This window comes from Cyprinodon tularosa, unplaced genomic scaffold (genome assembly GCF_016077235.1).
Source record: "Cyprinodon tularosa strain WSP-4 unplaced genomic scaffold, ASM1607723v1 ctg177, whole genome shotgun sequence".
Classification (NCBI taxonomy): Eukaryota; Metazoa; Chordata; class Actinopteri; order Cyprinodontiformes; family Cyprinodontidae; genus Cyprinodon; species Cyprinodon tularosa.
The window spans coordinates 293,439-316,695 of NW_024038589.1; the positions used below are offsets into that span (position 1 = coordinate 293,439).

Below are 23,257 nucleotides of genomic sequence, written 5' to 3' on the forward strand. Positions count from 1 at the left end.
TCCCTTTTGTGCAACTTTATTAAACTAAATCCACGGTTCAAGCATACAGCATATATAGTTTTTTTCCTCCTTTTTAACATATACACAGATCATGAACTTTCTTCTTCCCATCATGCATCGTGTCCTCTTAAAGGGGTATTATAATCACAGAAATGTATGAAATACAAATAAAAAAATAAAAGAAAGTAGTTTGAGCACATATTTTGTCATAAACCAAATGAATTTAACTAACTCAATAATGAATCAAATAAATGCTTGCCCAATATGATAATTTTAACTAATTTTAACTTTATTATGTTCTACACTATTCTATTTCTAGGGCTCTACACCCTCCCCTACTAAAATAATAAAATGTTTTCAAAACATTTTTACACTTTAGAACTTAAAGTATATATCCTTACCACTAGCTTCTAACATTGAACTCATCCAGGTACCATTTAGTTACATGTCGCTCCTCAAAAAACAATAACAAATACTACACATTAAATGACTACAAATGCATGTATACAAGATAAGCACATTTACTTATATTCCTTTTTCGGTGTATTAACTTAAATAATTGGTACATTGGTAGGCCTCCCAAGTCCATTAAGTCATATATGGCTAAATCTACCATTCCACCTTATTAAATGTATCCACATTAAACATACACTGACTGTAGTACGACTTCTTACAGACTGCTTTTGTGTTGTCTTCAGAAACACTTTCTTCCTTCTGTTCATACATCTTAACGTTTAAGTGTAGCTGTAGTCACTAGAAATACACTTCTGCAAACTGACTCTTACTTGTAACTGAATGTTTTGTACCAAACAAATAACAGAATTTTTTTTTTAATTAACTTTAGTTGTAACTGGAACTATATAGGGTTAAAAATACAACTCCTATTTCTTCAAAGATATGAAAGTAGGTTTCCCTAACTCATCATAAAGATGGATTTTGGTTGACGTGTTCTTGAGGAACGTCGCTCCTGTTCCACCTCCTGATTATCCTCAGGAGAGGCACTGAGTTCAAACGCTTGATCTTCAGTATCCCTGTCCGGATTTTGACTTGGGTCTTGGTTCTGCATGTCTCCTTCCTCATCTCTCTCGTCCACTTGATTCCTAACGTCAGCAGAATCGTTCTCTTCCTGAAACTGGCTTTGTCTTTGTACAAGGCTCCTAGTTTGGGTTTCTTCTACAGGTTGGCTTGATCTGGACTGAAAGACTGGGGCTTTTGGGTTGAGACTAGTAGTCCGGCTTTGATCGGCAATCCACACAGAATACTCATCCTCACTACAACTTTCAGAATCCTCGTGAACTTGGTCTCTGGTTTGGCGTGTTTGTCTGTTTACTTGTCTCTTTTGGTTGTGTTTTTCCTTTGGTTCTTTAATGTCTTGTCCGTCAATAAGATAAGGACAGGGTAGTAAGACATTCCTATGAAGGATTCTCTCCCTCCCTTCACCATCCAATGGTGTCACCACATAAACTGGACTGTCTTGCCCTCTTCTTTCTTTTATAACATGCGTTTTGTTTTCCCAGTAAGCACGTATTTTTCCAGGTCCTCCTCTTTCAGATAGGTTTTGGACAAGAACGTGGTCTCCAGGTTGAAGTTCTGAGCTCCAGGCTTTTCTATTGTAATACTTTTGTCCTCTCTTACTTGCTTTTCTCATGTTTGCTTGTGCAATGCTGTAAGCTTCTTGCATTGACCTTTGCCATTTGTCTGCATAGTCTTGATGAGACTGTGACTGATTTTGCTCTTTTGGAAACAATAAGTCTATAGGTAGGATTGGTTCTTTCCCAAATAACAGAAAGAAAGGTGAAAAACCAGTTGATTCATGCACTGTAGAGTTATATGCATGTACTACTTTGTTCAAGTAGTCTTTCCAGTTAGGTTTCTGTGTTTCTTCCAGTGTTCTGAGCATGCTTAACAAAGTTCTGTTAAAACGTTCAGCTGGGTTAGACTGAGGATGATAAGGTGTTGTCCTTGAATGTTGTATCCCACTGTAACTTTGCAACTTTCTGAACAACTCATTCTCGAATTCCCTTCCCTGATCATGATGGATTCGAGCAGGGTATCCGAATCGTAGAATAAAGTCGTCAAAGATTTTGCGTGCAGCTGTCTTTCCAGATTTGTTAGGTGTTGCATAAGCCTGTGCAAACTTAGTAAAATGATCTACTATTACAAGAATATACTCTACTCCACCCTTACTTCTCTCTAGATGCAGATAATCGATTGAAATTAGTTCAAAAGGTGCAGAGGTTGTAATAGTTTGTAGTGGGGTTTTAGTTTTTCGGTTGGGTTTCTTTTGTTTTAAACAGCGGCAGACTCTTGTTACATAATGTTCAACTTCTTCTCGCATTTTTGGCCAAAAGAACCTTTCTCTGGCCAATGAGATCATTCTGTCCGCACCCAAATGACCCATTTCTTCATGGAGTTGCTGATAAATCAGTGCTTTGAGTTTAGCAGGAACTACAAGTTGATTTCTGGTTTTTGTCTTTCGTCGTAAAACTCCATCTTTGTCCAAGTAAAGATGAGGCCATTCTCTCAAAAGTCGTTTTACTTCAGTTGGCTCTTTCACTTTGTCCCTGTATTTAACTTTCTCATTTTTCTGCTTTAATTTGATTACTCTTTGAATTACTTGATCTTCTTGTTGAGCAATTTGAATGTCTCTGATTGCTATTGGCTCAACTGGAGATGTACATGGAACAGTTAGTTGTGACAGTACATCCACATTGCATGTAACAGCTGAAATCCAGTCAGTATCACCACCTTGATCTGCTCTGAGTCCTTGTTGCAGTGCTGTTATGTCATCAGCTTTACATTCCTCTGTGCATGCTGACATTATTTTGTCCATTTCCGCAGGTTTGCGAGATAGAAAATCAGCATCTCGGTTGACTTTACCAGGTCTGTACTTCAGAGTAAAACGGAAATCAGCTAATTCTGAGACCCAGCGATGTCCTACGGCATTCAGTTTAGCACTTTTCATCACATATGTCAAGGGGTTGTTGTCACTGTACACTGTGAAGTGTGGAGCATGGAAAAGGTAATCTCGAAACCGCTCAGTGACAGCCCACTTCAGAGCTAAAAACTCAAGCTTCCCTGAATGAAGTTTGTAGTTTTTCTCAGCTGGAGTGAGTGTACGTGAACCATAGCCTATTACTCTTAATGCTCCATCCTGCCTTTGATAAAGGACAGCCCCAAGACCTTCCTCTGACGCATCCACCTGCAACACAAACGGTTTTTCAAGGTCTGGATAGGCCATTACTGGTGGATCTGATAAAGCGTCTACAAGTCTTTCAAGTGCCTCCTGCTGTAATGTTGTCCATTCCACTGACTGGGATGGTGGCAACTGTGAAGAACCTTTCTTTGAGGATTTGTTCTTCATCTTTGGATATGACAACAGATCATACAGTGGTTTTGCTATCCTTGAGAAGTCGGCTATGAATAATCTATAGTAGCCTAAAAAACCTAGAAGGGATCTTACTTCCCTGACTGTTTTAGGACATGACTTTTTCAAAGATTGTACAGCTTCTACTTCTTTTGGATTCATCCGGTATCCATCTTTTGAAACGACACGGCCAACATAACACACCTCTCTTTTAAAAAAATCACATTTGTTTGCTCTGAGTTTGATTCCACATTCTTTTTGTCTTTGTAAAACTTTTCTCACATTTTCCACATGCTGGTCAAAATCTTTGCTAAAAACTAAAACATCATCGAGGTAGGGCACACATATCTCATCCCTGAGATCTCCAAGACAACCCTCCATATACCTCTGAAAGGCAGCTGGGGCATTTTATAGACCGAAGGGTATCCTCAGCCATTCATAAAGTCCCCATGGTGAGATGAAGGCAGTGCATGCTCGGCTCTCTGGACTAACAAAGCCTTGGTGGTAAGCTTTTCCTTGGTCTAGTACTGTAAACCAGGAATTTCCACCCAGATTTTCCAAAATTTCCTGAACTCTTGGAATGGGGTGTCTGTCGGGGTGTGTCTTTTCATTTAATTGTCTATAGTCCACACAAAGTCGGATGGTAGAGTCTTTTTTCCTCACAATTACGATTGGTGATGAGTAAGATGAAGTTGACTCCTGTATCCACCCCTTACTGAGTAGATCTTGAATGTGCTTTTTCACTTCCTGATACAAATGACGAGGGATTGAATTATATGTTTTTGTCACTGGAATGCTGTCTTTGAGATGTATTTTCATCTGCAGATCAGGTATGCATCCTGTATCCCACTCATTTTGTGCAAAAACCTCACTTTCCTCTCTTAGCATTTTTCTCACTATTTCTTGCTGTTCTGCTGTTAAGTGTGAAACATCCACTGGTGGATCCCATGTTTGTTTCTCAGTTTTTCCTTCATTTTCTGGTGTCATTTTCATGTCTTTGGTGTGCACATGTCCAATTTCATTTTGTGGCCTTTTTGTGATTTCTTTTACATCTTGTATGTTATCCACTGGAAATAGTGAACCAATTATTGTCCTGTTTTGTAGTCTGATATTGTTGTCTGTGTTGTTTTCGACTACAACTGAAATTGTGGCTCCCTCATTAGCTGGTATGTGCATTAGCTGCTGCTGTATTTGTAATCCTTCTGGCCATGGTGTGCTTTCATTTGGTTCCAAAACTGCATATTGTCCCTTTAGCACATTTTTCTTGAATTTTCCACAGATTACTTTGAACATTTGACGTTTTGGGATAATAACATCTTGTCTCCCTAGCCTTACTGTTTGATTCTCCGACATAGATTTCTCTTTACTTAACACTGAGAACACTGCTTTTGCTTTTTTGTGTCCTACATCTAATGCTGACCCAAGGCTGTGCAAAAACTTGTTGGGGAGAGTCCTATCTGTTGATATGTTGGACTTTGCAAGTTCTTCTATGACATTGAAACCCACTATTGGCTTGGCGATTGGCTGAGAGCTTACAAGAAATGGTACTAACAGTTCACTGTCTCTGTTTTCTGTAAGGCTAAACTCAACTCCTACCCAACCCTCATAAGGTATCTCAGTCCCATTTGCTGCAGAAAGATCTAACATACCTTCCTCAAGAAGTTCACTCACTGATCGAACGTCGGCGTCTGGTAGATGGTCTTTTTTCCAATTTAGATCCACAATTGACACTTGTGATCCGGTGTCCCAAAGAGCTGTGACTGGAACTCCTCCAATGTTGCACTGGACAAGGTTTCTGCGTCCTATTAGTTTTGCTGTCTTCTCCTGTTTTTTTGACAAAGACACGTCATTTTGTGGAACAACACTGTCAATAACATTTGCAATGTGTACCTCAATTTTATTGACATTAACTGTTGAGTCTTTCTTTTTCCGACAACCAACAGCCCAATGTTCACTGCTTCCCCATTTAAAACAGTGTGTACATTTCCCTTCTGGGTTTGACTGTTCACATTGACGACATTTTCTGGGGCTCTTTCTGGTAGCACTTGAGTAATATGGTTTACTTCTTATGTTTTTGTCTTCAGTTTTCACTTTTGCCTGAGTCAAATTAGCAACTTGTGTTGAAAGATTTTGGATAGCCTCACAAATAACCTTGTTATTAGCTTCCAGCTTTTCCACAATTGGGTTTGGCTTTTCTGTCTGGTTTTTGCTTTTCTTTGAGCTTCCAGTATTTTCATTTTTGCAGTTATCCTCTTCCTGAACTGAAGCCACTTTGATGCTCTTTTGTCTGGTTGAAAGTTTATTCCTTCTTTCGAGTTCAACACTGTAGGCAGCGCTCATTTTCTCAAGCAGCACTTCATCACTAACAGTAGCGTCCTGCAGGTACTGTTTAATGTCCACTCTTACAGCATCATCTTGTAATCCAGTCAGAATAGTTTGCAAAAACTGTGTCTGCACGAGCTCAGGATTGTATTTAAGTCCAGCTTTGGCTCTATTAGAAGCAGTCAACACTTTTTGTCTAAGGTCCATGGTGCGTATAAGAAACTGAACAGGAGTTTCTCTGGGATCTTGTACTGCACGTGTCAAAGCATGATAGAGTTCTGTTGCATCTTTCTCTATGAAGTGTGTCCTAAGCACTTGCCTAAGAGAGCTCAAGGATAATTCTGACCTACTCTCTAGATAACTTTTTAATTTCACATCAGGTGCAATGGCTTGGATCACTGCTTCAACAATCTCTCCCTCATCGTATCCTTTTTTTAGTCCTCTTTCCATTTGTCTTTCAAGACTAGTGAAGTTTAGTTTATCTTTTTGTCCCACATCACCAATTTGTCCAATAATCCGAAAATCCTTTCTGTATATTGGATGCAAATTTACTTGGTCTTTGACTTGTGATGACTCTCTTTCAGAACTTGGAGAGCTGCTTGATATATGCGGTGGTAGAACTAAAGGTGTAGTACCGATTTCTACCAGCAGAGGTTGCTCAGCGACCACTTGTTGCTCAGCAGTGGTGCGCTCCGCCGCAGCAGCCGGCACGGCACTCATAGCAGCTTTCTTACTGATGTCTTCTATCAAATCATTAGTGGTCAATAACACGGAGAATCCATTGTCCTCTAAAGACGTGACATCCTCACTTTCCAAGTGAATAAGTATTTTTCTTCTTATTAACCGACATGATTTCACCTCTTCACTCAGCTGCAAGCCTAGCGCTTCACCTAGGGCATTTAGCTCATCCAGTGACAGAGTAACCAGCTTTGTCTCAATATCGGCAAAAAGAGATTCCCACTCACTGTCCATGATAATCCGTGTATCATTCGTTCTTTCTATTTTCAATTGCCAATCAAAAAACAAAAAATAAAAAATTGACTGGTTATTTTGTTATTTGTTTTTTATGGTTAAACCAAAAACGAAAAAAGGATTTGTTTTTCATATATCAATTCTAAGCTCAGATCAAGAATACGAAATGGAAAAACGGACAGCAACGCAGAATTTGTTTTTAATATTTAATCGGTACAGTTTACGTGACCCGGAAATAGCTCTTTGCGCAGCAGTTGGGGTAATGAAGTGGCTACCATGGCGACGCTAGAACCATACACTATGTTGATCGAGAAGCTGTTTGTTGTTGCTAGTTAAAAGTACAGTGCACAGAAAAGTTTCAAGAAAAAAGTTATACCTGGAAAATCCTGCAAATTTTCTCCGTTGTCATGTCCTCCTCAAGAGTCACACGCTTGGATCCTCGAAATAAAACGTAACTGTCCATGGCTGATGGGTCCGACTGCCTTATCTGGTGCAGTTTGATCGAACGTGGTGGGAGTAAGCCAATTGTTTTTTTAGCTAACGCTCCACCAAACTTCCGGGTCATGTAAACTGTACCGATTAAATATTAAAATCAAATTCTGCGTTGCTGTCCGTTTTTCCATTTCGTATTCTTGATCTGAGCTTAGAATTGAAATATGAAAAACCAATCCTTTTTTCGTTTTTGGTTTAACGATAAAAAACAAAAAACAAAATAACCAGTCAATTTTTGATTTTTTGTTTTTTGATTGACAATTGAAAATAGAAAGAACGAATGATACACGGATTCATGATGCCTTGTTTTTTTCTTTTAAGGATTCACAGCTTGGAAACACTCATGTCCGTTTCTTCATTGGTTGTTGTCTTTATTTTTAGCTGTAGATGTTGTCGGGCTAGCTACATAGCCACTTAGCATAGCCACTAGCACGTCCGTGTTGCTCCGCCAAAAAGTAGTTCCTCTTCAAACAAAAAAATTACTTCTCATTTGTTTCAGAAGAAAAAATGATGCTGAACCGGGCGGAAACACCAAAATTTATGTTGCACCCTTAAAAAGAACTAAGAAAAGCACATAGTTTTTCCCTTTTGTGCAACTTTATTAAACTAAATCCACGGTTCAAGCATACAGCATATATAGTTTTTTTCCTCCTTTTTAACATATACACAGATCATGAACTTTCTTCTTCCCATCATGCATCGTGTCCTCTTAAAGGGGTATTATAATCACAGAAATGTATGAAATACAAATAAAAATAATAAAAGAAAGTAGTTTGAGCACATATTTTGTCATAAACCAAATGAATTTAACTAACTCAATAATGAATCAAATAAATGCTTGCCCAATATGATAATTTTAACTAATTTTAACTTTATTATGTTCTACACTATTCTATTTCTAGGGCTCTACACCTCACTGTATTGATGACTCTCCGTTATACATGAGATATCTGAAGAAAACAAATGTGATCAAATTATGATCTACTGTTTACCCTGTAGATAGAACTAGCACCACTAGCGGAAGCTAACATGTCACCGAAATCACATTGAAATGCAATGAACAATGGTTTAAAGTGACAGTGACGCATCTTGCTGTCGTAACACATCAGCTGCTTGTAGCATCCCAAGTAGCAAAAACTATTTTCAGGGAGATTATCATTGAACCCCCCTTCACGAATGAGCACCTTGATATGCACCATTCAAACCTTGGTTTAAAGCATCGCAGGGCAGTCTAAAGCCCACTGTTCTCATTAAGAAAGAAAAAAACTAAAAAAACAAACGGTCAGTTCAGGTGTTTTATAAAATATGTGAATCAGGAAATTGTCTATATACCAAACTGAACGATTATTGTTCTCTACTTCAAAAAACCCTTTCGATTTTAAAATGGAACATTTTTCTTATTTAAAAAGTCAATGTATAACATGGATGCATATAAACCTCATTTTATTTCAGTGCTAAATGCTGTTTAAAGTAACACATCATTATTAAAAATGTCTCCGCACCTTTACTGGTTGTTGATTTTCTTTTTTTGGACCCCGCTGATTTTACCCCTGATATAGAGGAAGGTCATTTGGTCATATTTAGCCCAAAAAGTTAGTAATTGAAGTTTTCTATCCAAAACTATAATGCTCCCTCCACCATACACAACTGTGGGTGCAGTTTAATCGGTTAGGAATAATTTTTTTATACCTAAGAGTTGAAGAAGTTCATGCAACCCTGTTTTTTTCTCTTTGTTTCATTCAGACATGGCAATTAATTTTTCCCATCAAAGAGCATTTTCCAATGTTTGGGAGAATTCCAACTTCAGGACCAAACCACGATAACACACATTTACTTTAAGCCCACGTTTACACGCTTTGCGATCATGCAGGAGGTAATGAGATTTATGGCTGAGTGAGTTCTCCTTTGAAATTGTTGCCACGTTGTCCTTTAACTGCCCGCAATACGATAACAGACGGAGAACATCAGCTGCCTGTCAGAGAGGGTGAAACGCAGCCAAACTTTGCTCAAATGACGAGAGGAGATTTGCCTCGACTCCTTCCAGTTATTCATGATTCCTCTTCTTAGAAAGGAAGAAAATAAGCATTCTTTGTAATATATTGGAAATGAAAAATGAGTGTGGATAAAATTGCTGTAGAATTATTAATATTATTTTTTATTTATTGCAGCTGATTCTGCTCAAGAGACACAAACACTAGAATACAAAAGAAATATGTGTGTGTCCAGTGAAGCATGTTAGGTTTTATTTCCATCAGTTAAAAAAACTGTAGCATAAATGAATTGAAGTCTGTCTTTTTCCCTTCATAAGAAATTTCCATTATGATAAGATGCACACTGATTCTAAATCATCCAGCTGAGACTAATCCATTTACTCTGTCCTCATCACTAAGACAGACTATTACTACAGCGGGCCCCAATCTTGGCTAATAAGGAGAAGAAGAGTTGTTTTGATATTTTTACAAATGTAATAAGCTGCATTATTTTCCTGAAAGATTGAGTTAAAGTATCTTTCTTTGGCAATTTAAACCCTGATCAACATCAGGCACAATGTCTAAATTTTCCCTTGTATGGTTCGGATTCCATGTCTGCCTCTTCAACAATAGAGAGGAGAGTTTCTTATTTCTGAAATAAGAAAAACAACTTTAATTTTCAGGGTTCTGCATGGTGTATCTTCACCCTACAATACTGAATTGATAAAGACAGGCATACCAGATCTACTGGTTTAGTTCTGCAAGCAGAGGTGTCTAAAGTAATCACATTCTTTAGTGAAGTAGAAGTACAGTTACCAGGGTAAAAAACAAAAGGTACAGTAAAAGTCAAATGAAGTCTTGAATTAAAATAACTTGAAAACCTTCCTTAAAAGACAATTTTGTGCACAGAAAATAGGTTAATATTCCTCTTTTGCTTCATAGTCCTTCATAAACATCTGAATAACTTGCGAGCTTTGATATACACAACATAAACTTAATCAACATATTAATTAACAACAAAATAAAGGGGGAACATCTTCTATCACAGAATCTGATCCGTAATCTGAAACATATAAAACTGCAAAACTCTGTCAGAGTTTTTCTATAAACATTAACTCTCCAATAGGACGGACTTTCTTCACACTCTTGATTTTCCCTGTGTTGTTGCAGCTGCTAAATCATGCCATTTTCAATTTGTATTAAAGCATCAAGCCAGTTTGGAGAGTAAGTAATGAGTAGAAAATATAGATATGGAGTATGTGAAAGTAAAAACTCCTCTTTTGCTGAGTTTTACTGCATAAGGATCAATGGTCTATTTTTATCTTAGAAAATTATTGTCAGTTACTACAATGAGAGTATATTGTATTTCATCATAGGGGTATTGTTAAAAAGCCTGGATTTATGTTGTGACTGGATAATGATCTTTTAAACTATAACATAAAGCAGCAGTATTTTAGTTAGGAGTCTCAAGACAACAATACATAGCCCCAGTGACATTGAAGATCCACAAAACTTTTAAGTAGATGGCTGATACTGTATCCCCCCCTACCACCCGCTATTTTCTCCTTTCTCGCTCGAAGGCTATTATTTTCACTCCCTTCTTTCTTGTATTACTAGTTAGTTGAAAACTAACCCCAGCAGAAGGACCCTCCTGGCAGGTCGGCGTTGATTTAAAGTACATTATGACAACATAACTTGGATGTGCAGATTTGTCTTCGGCCCCACAGGATTGGCCCCTGCCTTTAAGCCCCAGAGCATCAACTATCGCTTTTCTGCTCCACCTCTGTCAGCTGCTAACAGAGACCCAGGAGAGTTGTCTATTGTTTTTTTTGTTTTTTTAAAACGTTCCTCCCGAACTGCTGCAGCACTGACAGTTATGTTTTATCATCGGGGCTTGTGCCTCGCCTGTAACTTCTGGAAGAGTCCCAGGTGGTGTACATTTTCAGCTTATGTCTGGGAATTTCTTCTTCAGCCCACAGTTCCAGAGAGACACATTATTCTGTAATACAGCTTTAACTACATGTGGGATTAAACGGACATGACTGTCAGCTATTGTTCCTATAGCTTATATTTCCTTTTAAAACCTTATCAGGATACAACCACCATATTTAATTGATTTTAATAGGATTTTTGCTTGCTGACCAACAGGAAGTTGTCAAGACTCAGAACAGAGGACCCAGAATTCAGGAAAGAAAGACAAGGGAATAACTTAAAGCGTTTATTTAAACAAGGGGAGTCTGCAGAAGCAGGAATGTCTAAAGAAGAGAAACACGGGTTAGTGACCAAGACACGCGAGAGTCACTAACCTGGTTTTACAGTTCAGGCTGTACCCAGAGAACAAGGATGATTACAGCCGGGCGGTTGACAAGACGCAGAGGACCCTACCAGAGGGTTCCAGATATGGAAGCCTAGAAGGCAGCAGAACTGGCAAGATTTGAGATCCTAGCAGACAAAAAAAGGCAGGATAATCCATAAGTTTTTTTTTTTTTAGTAAAATGTGAAAAGGTGTAGAGGAGTACTTTCTTGAAAGATACTTTAAAATTTTCCAACCAACTTACCAAAATAAAATTAGTGGAAAGGGTGTAATCCGTGCTAATTGGATGGCTTGCAAAATTGGTACTGGATTAGCCAAACAGAGGAAAATGAGAGGAAAACCAGAAAAAATCTTAAGAGCAAATTCCCGCTAGGACAAAGAGAAGATTCTTTGATATTGTGAATGTACTCTGTGACCTTCATCCCTCCCACTGCCGTTTAACCACAGCCATTTGTCCGTACGTCAGACTTAAAGAGATTATTATTACCATAATGACTAGGTGTACACAGACTCATTCTTGCAAATATTCAGGAGCCTATCAGTTGATGCTGGAGGCCAAGACCATCCCTTATTCTCCCCCCTACCTCCTCCCTCATCAGGGATGTTAGGTCCATTCTGCCGTGGCTGTGTTTAGAGGCTCCAGAGGGTATTAGTTCTAAGTGGAGAGATGGTTTCCCACTATCCCCACAGCGAACACTCAGTCAAACACCGCATGACCAAAAGCTAAAGTGGGCATGGAAGGAGTAAGTCTAAGAGCTGGAAGAAACAACAACTAGCTGAAAACCCCAGAAGAGGAATAAATATACTTTCTTTTATTTAATTACAGCTGGTTTGTCAGTTTGAAACATCCACTGGTCCACAGTTTGCTCCACAAATCTGAACTTAATGACAAACTGGATTATGCAGTGTGTAATTATTTATTCCCCACTGTTTAATACTGACTGACAGGTACTGAGTTTATCCAGTATTCTCATACCGTCGCAGCTCGTTTTTCATTAAGACCCTGTTGTTTGGTAATTGCTCTAAATTCTTAGCATATTTTTTTTCAACTCTTTTCATCCTTTTCTTAAGGGGACCAATATTACTCTCTGAATAAAGGCAGCAAAATGTTTTCTTTTTCCTCAGATTATCATGTTTGTTCAGCATTTTTACCCATGCCCAATTTTGTGACCTGCATACTAAATAAGTAATAAAGTTTTATTACCGTTTGCTCTAATCCTGTTTAAAGGAGAAATACGCAATGATCCGACATTTTTTATTCCTCAATAGGTCTGTGAGAGACAGTTTAGATGCGTTTAATTTCTGTTTTTTAGCATTAGCAGCTAGCCGGTCACAGAGTTCTTACCTAGAAATCTTTCAACTCTTTCTTTAACAAAGAAAACTTGTTCAAATAAGCTCTCCTCATGCCAGAATGATCCATTTAAGTTGAAAACTTTTAAATAGACTTTTCGTTTAGCACCAGTGACTCTTAAATTATCTCTTAAACATACTCTTAAATTTATCGTCATTACATTGTCACAAGTACAAAGCAACGGAATTAACTCTCTGCATTTAACCCATCTCTTTAGGGAGAAATGGGCTGCCATTGTGCGGCACCAGGGGAGCAGTGTGGGGTTGAGGCTGATTTCTATTTCAAAACTAGGTCGTCTGCGTAGGTGTCGCAGTAAACGCAGAGATGTCCCCGCCCCCTGCTGCACCTCTCCAAAATTGTAGGTGAATGCAGACAGTCCTGCAGACAGTAGGCCTCTGATTGGTCAAATCTACATCCGCTCATGCATATTTCCTGTTTGGTACCTCGCCGGCTTGTTTTGTTTGTATGACCGCCATTGCGGAAAATGACTCGTGAAGTTGCACCAGCTAGAACAGCGAGCTCCGCGAGAACACTGGGACTCTTTTCCCACCTGGATCCCAGCTGTTTCTCCCTCATTTCCCTCCGTTGTTGGACAATATAACCAGCCCTTTAAAGATCTTTGCTAAGAGACCCAGAGTGGCAGTCTGTGGGAGTGGGGCTTGAACACAGAACCTCAGGAATCCAAGCTCTATGCCCCGACAACTAGGCCGCCACTCCTTGGTCATGGCATTCCCACAATCATTAGTGAAACTAATATATTTACTCACTTTTTTTTTTCTTCTTCCATGTACATTAAATGCTGTCATAAAGTCCCTTTAAAAGAGGATAGGCAGTTCTTTCTTTTTTATCTTATAATTCTAGCAAGTCAAACCTTTAGCTTTTTCTACACTTCTTTGTTGACAAAGCTAATTCTTTTCTTAATACACAATACGGATCTAGAATGAATAAATTGTTTTAGATCAAACCTTTAACTTTTTCTACACGTCTTTGTTGACAAAGCTAATTCTTTTCTTAATACACAATACGGATCTAGAATGAATAAATTGTTTTAGATCAGATACCTTTATATAAGGGGCTCTTTTTTCATCAGTATTTATGGAGAGAAACAGTATTGCCCTGTGTTCATTCACCTTTCAATGAGCTTCATTTTTCTTCGACAACGTTAAAATTCCAGGCTGCTATTTATGCCGAAGACAGATTGCATTGATTTTGACAAGGATCGGTGGCACAATGTTTACTCTGCGTTTACTCTGGTCTATAACACGTACTGAATAAAACATGGAGAGATAGGAGCTCTACACTTCTATAAGAGCTTTTCCCTTGCAGCAATCATTTCAATCTTTCCAAACACCTTTTTACAAATCACTGAAAAATAAACCCCGACCTTATCATGACTCAGCACCAAAGTACTTTAGTATTTGCTAAGAAATGCAGTTTTTTTTCCCTCCAAAAAATAAGAGAACTTCCTCATCTGATGTGCTTCACTTTTCGGTTATTTATTGCTCCTTTTTTATTATTTTGTCCCTTTGTTTTCAAGCCTTTCTGTACTTATAAGTGAAGCTTAGAGTTTATTCTTTTATTTATCTCTTAAATAATGTCATGGCCATACTTCACTAGGCTATACTAGGGATGGTTTGATTTGGTTGTGTTTTCTGTCAATGTGACACAGAAGTTGTCTCTCTTAAATCAAGGAGAAAAACGTTATTCTTTGCTTTTTAAAACATTATATCTTTGTGGTGTAGTTAGTTCATTTCATCAGTAAATGTAACTCTTTTACCAATGCATATGATGCAGTCTTAAGCACTATTTTACTGAATTCAAAGAAAAGATATTAACTTAAACTTCCTTCCCTAATCATGTATATTTAAATGTATACTGTATCTTAAACCCAATTTACACTACCCTTTTGAAACCGAATCGAGGTCGGTCCGAGCACAGTAACCAAGATAACTGTTGAGTGACTATAGCATGCAAAACTGAACTGGACCATGCCAGACACAACCGAACTGCTCTAACTTGGTACTAGCTCATCAGTAGGGCTCGGCGCGGTTCAGTTCTGTTTCGGTTCTCAGATAACAAAGAGCGCATTAGCAGATCGCGTCATCTCCTTACAGTCAGCCTCCGTAATCATGATATTTAAGACATTAATAAAAATACTAGCTTCTCTAACGTGCCGCACGATTTCCAGTGATGATTCTGCTTAGCAGTGTGATAAGCCTCAACGTCTGTCGTTGTTTCTTGTGTCTGTAAGCCCTGGTTAGACTATCGTCTGTTGTATCCACTTTCCAAAAGCCGATTCACAAGAGACTGCCTTCTTCTCCTGACTCTCTGCAAACAATGAAATATGCCAATTATAACCAAGCTTCCTGAATGTTACGGGTGCCGCCATGTTGATTCGCTTGTTTACCTCTATAGAGCAGTAGTACTGTAGATCGTCACTAGGAGGCGAGGAACCATGGTAGCGTGGTATGTAAATGGTCGTAAGGAACCGAGCTTGGCACCGTAACTGATCCAAGCTCAGTCCGAAACTCGGTACGATTGGTTTTCAGAGGGTAGTGTAAATGTGTCCTTAATCAACAAAGGCAGGTAGGGAAATGAATAGACCCACTACCCGATTCGTCCCGGAAGCACAATCAGTCCTGTGCATGCGTGAACAGATATACATCCGGGTGTCCATAAATAAAGTAATTATGGTACTAAAACTACTTATTTCTATCCTTAACTCACTAAAGAATGCTAATACACATCTTTAAAAATGTTTTACATTTTCTTCGTTAAACTGCTTCTCTGACGTCATCATCGGACATGCTCAGAGCAGTCCGGCAAAATATGATTAAACCATGTTTATCTGCATATTAGTTGTTTCTTTCTTTAGATTAAGCACTATATAGCATAAGGTTAAAACGAAATGAAAACATAAAAGACTAGAATTATGTTTAAATCCAAGGCTAAAAAAGTTAGCCACCGGAAGTGTTGTAGGATCCTATTTCTGGTGTAGATCGGGCAGAGATGAGTGATGAAACTGAAGTGATTTTAAGGCATTTATTGTCTCAAGAAATACATTACACATTTTATTTTAGTACGTTTACCATTTTTGGGGAGGGAAAATATCATTTAGGTCTTTTTAACAAAATAAAATCGAGGATGACCTGAATGTATATCTGGATGTGCATGCACAAATAAGCTGATGGCGCATGCGCAGAACTGATCGTGCTTCCAGGACGGATCGGGTAGTGACAGACTTGTCTTGTTCCTCCTGAAACTGTTCAAGCATAGAGCTGAAATGTTAAACCAATGCTAAATACAGGTGCTGGTCATAAAATTAGAATATCATGAAAAAGTAGATTGATTTCAGTAATTCCATTTAAAAAGTGAAACTTGTATATTATATTCATACATTACATACAAACTCATATATTTCAGATGTTTATTTTGTTTAATTTTGATAATTACAAATGACAACAAATGAAAATCTCAAATTCATCATATCAGAAAATTAGAATATTACTGAAGACCAATAAAAACAAAGGATTTATAGAAATGTTGGCCAACTGAAAAGTATGAACATGAAAAGTATGAGCATGTACAGCACTCAGTATTTAGTTGGGCCTCCTTTGGCCTGTATTACTGCAGCAATGCGGCGTGGCATGAAGTCGATCAGTCTGTGGCACTGCTCAGGTGTTATGATAGCCCAGGTTGCTCTAATAGTGGCTTTTAGCTCTTCTGAATTGTTGGGTCTGGTGTATTGCATCTTCTTCTTCACAATACCCCATAGATTTTCTATGGGGTTAAGGTCAGGAGAGTTTGCTGGCCAATTAAGAACAGGGATACCATGGTCCTTCAACCAGGTACTGGTAGCTTTGGCACTGTGTGCAGGTGCCAAGTCCTGTTGGAAAATGAAATCTGCATCTCCAAAAAGTTGGTCAGCTGCAGGAAGCATGAAGTGCTCTAAAACTTCCTGGTATGTGGCTGCGTTGACCCTGGACCTCAGAAAACACAATGGACCAACACCAGCAGATGACATGGCACCCCAAACCATCACTGACTGTGGAAACTTTACACTGGACTTCAAGCAACGTGGATGAAGTGCCTCTCTTCTTTTCCTCCAGACTCTGGGACCTTGATTTCCAAAGGAAATGCAAAATTTACTTTCATCAGAGAACATGACTTTGGACCACTCACCAGCAGTCCAGTCCTGTTTCTCTTTAGCCCAGGCAAGACGCTTCTGACGCTGTCTGTGGTTCAAGAGTGGCTTGACACAAGGAATGCGACAGCAGAAACCCATGTCTTTCATACGTCTGTGTGTGGTGGTTCTTGAAGCACTCACTCCAGCTGCAGTCCACTCTTTGTGAATCTCCCCCACATTTTTGAATGGGTTTTGTTTCACAATCCTCTCCAGGGTGCGGTTATCTCTCTTGCTTGTACACTTTTTTCGACCACATCTTTTCCTTCCCTTCGCCTCTCTATTAATGTGCTTGGACACTGAGCTCTGTGAACAGCCAGCCTCTTTAGCGATGACCTTTTGTGTCTTGCCCTCCTTGTGCAAGGTGTCGATGGTCGTCTTTTGGACAACTGTCAAGTCAGCAGTCTTCCCCATGATTGTGTAGCCTATAGAACTAGACTGAAAGACCATTTAAAGGCTTTTGCAGGTGGTTTGAGTTAATTTGCTGATTAGAGTGTGGCACCAGGGGCCATCAATTTTGAACCTTTTCACAATATTCTAATTTTCTGATATGATGAATTTGAGATTTTCATTTGTTGTCATTTGTAATCATCAAAATTAAACAAAATAAACATCTGAAATATATGAGTTTGTATGTAATGTATGAATATAATATACAAGTTTCACTTTTTAAATGGAATTACTGAAATCAATCTACTTTTTCATGATATTCTAATTTTATGACCAGCACCTGTAGTTTACTTTCTCTTTTGATGTGACTTAGTTCAGCTTGTAAAATATTTCAAATGATATTTAGGGATGACATTTCGATAAAACACAGAAAACACACCCTTTATAAAAGCCTTAATCTGTGTAATAAAACAGATCTTTTTCACAGATGAAACCCCTTCCTTCTACACTACTGACTTCCTCCATTTCTCCTTCATTGAGTCCCTGTGCCACACTTGTACAGTGCTGAACTTCATTTGGACACACTGCTCTCTCTCAGCTCTGACATTGTTTGTTTGGGTGGAAAAATGAACCTCAGCACCAAAGCACTGGATCATCAGGCGCTAGCAGACACCAATTAGTTCCACTAGTGTTTCACTAGTGTTTGTCACAAGGTAAAGTTTGACTTTTCCTCACTGACAACCATAATAACTCAACATGGCTACTAAAAGTAGAAGTTTACAGCTTCCTGATTGATTATTGATTTACTTACTTATTTATAGTTTTAATGCAGTGAAGCAGTGACTCAGCAGTAACCGTCACATGTGGAAATTCCTGTCCTTCAGTGTCCTGCCTTTACCTAATAAGTATAAAAAGACAGGTCTGAGTGGAAAGTAAGAGCTGCAGGGATCTGGCTGCCTTTCATCCCCAGTTTCTGCTTCAGGCCACTCTCACACGTCCAAACTGCTCTACTTTTTGCTTTCTAAGAACATTTTAGGAAATTCTCCAGAAATGTGGAGATCAAAGTTATACCCAACACCCTCCCTGGGATTTCCTGCAACTTGAAAACAAAGAAAAAACAGAGATGTCTGGTGTGCTTGCTTGGTTTATTGCAGGTTTCATTCTTTATCCCAACAAACATCTGAGAAGAGGGTAAACCTCAGTGCTGACCTCTTTCTATGTAGTCTGTAACAAATGACTGAGGGTCATAAACCAGCAATGTTGGAAGACAGACTGGTCACTAGATTCTAAGCATTCCCAGACTAATGGGACTCATTTTACTTTTTTGATCAAATTATATCACCTTTTTTATTTGATTTCTAAAAGGTTAGTTGGAAGTTGTGAACTTTAACTCCGTGACAACCATTGCTGTCAAAATAAATTGTACATCATCTTATCAAAGTAGCCTTGCCTATTAAACATTTTCCTATCCTGTCACATCACCATCAAACTCTGAGGAAAAAAGTTGTTTCTTTTAATTCTGTTAGATTTTTGGGTCCATTTTAAGTCATGATTATGATTTCAATTGTCTTGCAATTTGTTCTGTATCCTTACTTTTGTCCAGAGAGTTTAACCTCTGTCCTTTCTTTAATGTCTTTTACATATTTACCTTTTGACCTATAGTAGCTGCAAAAAAACAACAACAATGTCTTAGGCATGATTCTGCCACCAACGTGTTTCACTTTGGTTATATTCATATAGAGTATTCTATACATTAGCTAGAATGTATATGAATTTAGGCTCATGCATTGCATAATTTCTTCTTACTACTTCATATCATTTCTGCATAGGTCTATCCAATAGAATCGCAATTTTCCACGTTACAGGATATGAATATTTTTGGACAAATATATAAGAAGAGAAAATAGAAGATCTGTTCTCTTAATCTTTGCTTGCAAAACTATTCATTCATGTAAACAAAAGCCATCCGTGCTGCTGCAGTGCTGTTCCACCCACTAAAAGTAAGATAGCAAGCAAACCTGTAGAGCCTGAAAGTCCTGAACATTCAGCATAGTCATTGCCTTGCTGCTTATGTATCATTCCGTTTAATGAGTCCTTTTTACTAATAAAAATAGACAGTCTAGTTAAAAAACAGTCTTGATCTGCCCAGAACTTCATTACCTAGAATTATTGATAAGTACCGTAACTTGTACAGGGTTTCCGCGGGTCATTAAAAATCATTAAATGTCATAAAATTCTTTTTGTTAATTAAGTCCTTAATTGGCATTAAATTCATAAAATGTGTTTATTGTGGCATTTAAAATTCTTTCTTTAAAAAAAAAAAATTGTTGATAAAAACAATTTTGCCAAACATATTATATCACGATATATTTGTGTGGAACTGCTTTCGGTTGATCGCAAAGCCGTACGTTCAGAAAAAGCTAGAGAATGGGGGGAAAATGTCAATTTCAACTAAAGTGGCTGGAAAACGAGGAATTTGAGACATGGCTGCAGCCTGTCGACGGGTTACCTGTTGGTGACATTAAAACAGCATTAAAAAGCATTAAGTTAGAGTTATTCATTCCTATATAAACCCTGTTGTAATTCATTTGAAAACGACTTATTTGCTAAATGTTATGTAAATCTAATTTGATATAAAATAACCATTGCTAAGATACATTATGTAAGGGTGAAATTATAACCCTGTTAGCTCTAACAGGCATTTTCATGCCAGAGCTACATTCCATTACCAGGAACTTGTAGGTCAGTGCTATGGTTCACTGGTAAGAGGCTGCTGTGTTATAACAGAACTGCAAGTGTGATGTCGAGACTCTCTACTCTGCTACACACACACTCCTTCAAACACTCTCTTCTAACTTCCAGTTAGACCAAATGCAGTGTTAAAGGAGTAGAGGGCATATATCTGTCCACTCTGCCTTTTATAGCTCTGTGCTCTTGTGCCCACACACTGATGATGAAGTGACACCCAAAGAGAAGCATTTCCTTCTCTGACTGTTCTTTGGAGGCCTTGGCAGACATGATCTGTCTCCTCAGACATGAAGCAGAGAGATGAAAAAACTTAATTGGCAAATGTGCTTGTGGTGGTGAGGGGGAGCCGTAGAAGGTGTCTGACTGGATGGCCATTAGCCTCTCCTGTAGCCTTAGTTTGGCTTTTTTCAGAGCATTTTAACTTATTTTCAGAATCTGGAAAATTCCAGAGTTTGTTAACTTGTTCATTACTTTAGACACGCTGTGTTTTCCTAGATGTAGGTATTATGTTTATAATGATGACTGTGTAGTTGTACAATCACTAAGAAACATAAGCTAATTAAATATCTTTGCTGTTTAGGTACCAGGCACATCTAAAGTGGCTTTTTTTATTTGCTAAGCCTCACTTAAGGTGACATTCTGCATTGATATCCCAACTTAAAATCATGTTGGTTTGGTTCATGGCATGTATGGCCTGGCATAGGTGCCAAAATCAAGAGTATAAAGGATGTGCATGTCATGTGACTGCTGGGTATTTACGCTGCCCTGCTTTTTTACGGTATAAAACCAACTCCAACTCTTTTCATCATTCCCGTAAACATTTAGATCGGTCAGAAAACAGCCCTATATTGCAGAAATTTATTTTGTTGGAGTGCTGGTTTCCGGCTATCTTGTTTTCACTGATTTAAAACTGCCATCCGTCTGACATCTCCGACTTCATTTGTACAATTTGGGCAATTGCCAATATTACCTTTCAAAAAAGCACTGCAAATTCTGCTTCTTGTACTTTGTCGCTTGCTCTGTGTCTTCATGGCAGCTGCCCATCATCATAGTATAGTGTAATTCAGGTTTAAAGGGTCTAAGTACTGTTATTTTTTAACTAAAGCAGAATAAAGACAGAATAAAGGACATTTTGGAGGGACCATGTCTCTTGGCTAGCCATGCAATCCCCCATATTTGCTTGAGAAGTAGTTTAGAACTCTGAGACTGTGAACCCAGCCCCAGATAAAAAGAAGATGATGAATACATGTACAATTTAATGTTAATGAGTATAAAATGTCTTGTTTACAGGTATGTCACTGAAATGTCAATGTGTTTTGATCCACAAAATGACAAAATCACATGGCTACATCTGGTTTGTCTTACACTTGTTTGTTTAATTCACCCTTTCTGATGTAGTAGCAGTTTACCAGAATCCATGCTTGCTGTAAGTTGAGTTGCCATACTTTATTGTAGCTTCCTGTGAATCATTACTTATATTTGTTTTCCTTCAGGTGGGTTACGAGGCTGTGCATGTGCTTGTGTGTGTGTGTGTTTTTTTGATAAAGAATGAAAACTGGACTAGAATCTGTTAACGTCCGTAGAGCTGCCTTTGCTAATCACAACCTGACGATAGATTTCCGCGAGTTCACTGAACAATCTGATAGGTCACTCCTTGAAAGAAGAAAAAAAATTACCCCAACAACATAAAAACACAAACAAGCTCTAAAGTCTGAGCCAAACCAAAAGATCTGGCAACTTCTGTTTCTACAGTTTCTGTGTGTCCTGAGGCATGGAGCCAATAAGGGAAGTAGGAAGGAATTAGAAGTTGTTGGCAGCTCTGCAACTTACTCTTTGCTTCTCATTTCTCCCACTGCCACAAGAAAAGGAAAGTATGGGGGCAAAGGATGTTTGATTTACAATGTTGTACCAGTGAGAGAGCTTGACCTTCACAAAAAAGAGGCCCTGCAATTCCATAAAGATAAACAAAGAAATTGATTTAAGGATAAAACTGTAAGAAATTGAATACCAATTAGTTTTGCTGCTGCATACCTCATTTTTTGCCCCCATTGCCTCCTCACTGCTGCCGCTTCATTGCAACCCCACCGCAGAGTTCAGACAACGATTTAATGCCACTAAAATTGCTTGCTTGAGACTAATTACTGGCCTCCAGTAGCTAATTTAAGAGAAACATTGTCATTTTGGGTTTTCCTACACAAGCAACAAAGTCATTATTGTGAGGCATGTAGAAGACATTCAGAAGCGTGCTTGGACAGTCTGAGAGCAAACAGCAGCTGTGTTTTTGGAATAGAGCTGAATGCAAAGAAAATGACTTGCTTTTATAAACCAAAGCTACGCATGACTTAATCAAGCTAATAAGCTATTTCCAAGACCTTCTGGGAATACATCTAAGACATGTTTGAGATTATTTTATTCTTTTTTAAGCAGCGGAATATGAGTTCTGATTATAGTGCAACTCATCAAAGTGTCCCGTGAATCAAGGAAATGTTAGAATTAACAATTAGTAACGGTCTATCTTATCCAAACCAAAAATCTGGATAGCATCGTTGGCCCAATGTGGAACAACGTTTTTCGGTCTTTGATGGGGTTGTGAGTGAAACCACTTAAAACTCACTTTTCCAATCAGAACTGCTTTTATTCCTGCTGGTTAGGATTTAAAAATGTTGTAAATATTCCTCACAGATATTACTATTAAATGAGTTGTTCTAACAAATCAATCATGTGACTGAACTGAGAGTAAATAACTTTGATAACTGGTTTGTTCCCTGCTCTGTTTAGATCGGGTGTTTGCAACCTGCTCATTCTGTGACTCAAAGAGAGGAGATTGTCAGTCCATCTTTCCTGGTTAGTCATTCACCTGCCTTTTCACTTGAGGGAAACTTCGACATTCATGCAGTTCAAATGAGGATCGGTTTCCTTCTTGCTAACACTGGTTAAAGATTTGCAAACCATGCATGGCCACTGCCAACACTGTGCTAGCTGATAGATCATTCTGCAGTTGCAGTCCTCTGATTCAAGTTCTGATTGGGGACACAAAGTAGTTTACCTATAAAATCAAACATTGAATCTCCAAAATAAGATTAACGCAATTTATTTATGTTTGAGCCAAAGATCTGAAACAAGTTGAATCAGGTAATAACTCAGATGG

At 38.4% G+C, this 23,257-nt stretch overlaps 1 protein-coding gene across 2 annotated transcripts in view; it reads left to right on the forward strand.

Annotated features, from left to right (window-relative positions):
• nav3 (neuron navigator 3) overlaps positions 1–23,257 on the forward strand; it is a 379,763-nt gene that overhangs the window by 122,179 nt on the left and 234,327 nt on the right. The gene's annotated exons all lie outside the window — the stretch shown is intronic.